General features: G+C 61.2%; 1 non-coding gene across 1 annotated transcript in view; it reads left to right on the plus strand.

Annotated features, from left to right (window-relative positions):
• The first annotated feature begins 589 nt into the window (after positions 1-589).
• The window catches only part of LOC124586569, a 1,912-nt gene continuing 1,713 nt past the window's right edge, over positions 590-788 (plus strand). The window contains exon 1 of the ribosomal RNA XR_006975169.1: positions 590-788. This exon is cut by the window's right edge and continues 1,713 nt beyond it. This is a non-coding gene — a ribosomal RNA (small subunit ribosomal RNA).

Raw genomic sequence — 788 nt, forward strand, 5'->3', positions numbered from 1 at the left:
GGGCCCGGTGCGAAGCGCGGTGGACATCTGCAGTGTGCTGGTCCGATTGAGGACTGTGTGCGCTGAGGATGCGCCGCCGCCCGGCGCTCGGCGCCGCGACGCCGTCTGCTGCTCGGTCGCCTCTGCGGTTCTCGCAGGTGGTTTGTATCGCAGCTGTGCGGACGTGTTGGCGCGTGCGCTGTGCTGGGAGAGTTCGCTTCGGCACCCAAGTGGGGCTTTTGTCCTTCTGTGGCGCTGGCGTTGGAGCTGCCGGCCACCGTAGGTGGCGCGTGTTGTCTCCCGCCGGCAATGCCACGACAGCACGCTCCCGGGCCTCTGTCGGCAGCGGCAAGCTCAGTTGGGAGCACGGGTGGTCGCACCTAAAGCGTCTACTCGCCAAACTCCGGGCGATTGCGCCTCTCTCGAACCCGACCAAGTACTTAGGACGGCGCTGCGCGCCGCCGGGACCTGAGAGGGTTTCGAGGTGTATTGTGCAGGGGAGCTCAGCCTCCTCCTGTTTGCAGAATAATTGAGCGGACGCTTGCGTGTTCGCGCGGGCCCCCGGGACACACTCCCGGGCGGCCGGCTGCTCAGCTCTAGTTGACGCAGCTCCCTGGTTGATCCTGCCAGTAGTCATATGCTTGTCTCAAAGATTAAGCCATGCATGTCTCAGTACAAGCCGCATTAAGGTGAAACCGCGAATGGCTCATTAAATCAGTTATGGTTCCTTAGATCGTACCCACGTTACTTGGATAACTGTGGTAATTCTAGAGCTAATACATGCAAACAGAGTCCCGACCAGAGATGGA

This window comes from Schistocerca americana, unplaced genomic scaffold, assembly GCF_021461395.2.
Source record: "Schistocerca americana isolate TAMUIC-IGC-003095 unplaced genomic scaffold, iqSchAmer2.1 HiC_scaffold_559, whole genome shotgun sequence".
Taxonomy (NCBI): Eukaryota; Metazoa; Arthropoda; class Insecta; order Orthoptera; family Acrididae; genus Schistocerca; species Schistocerca americana.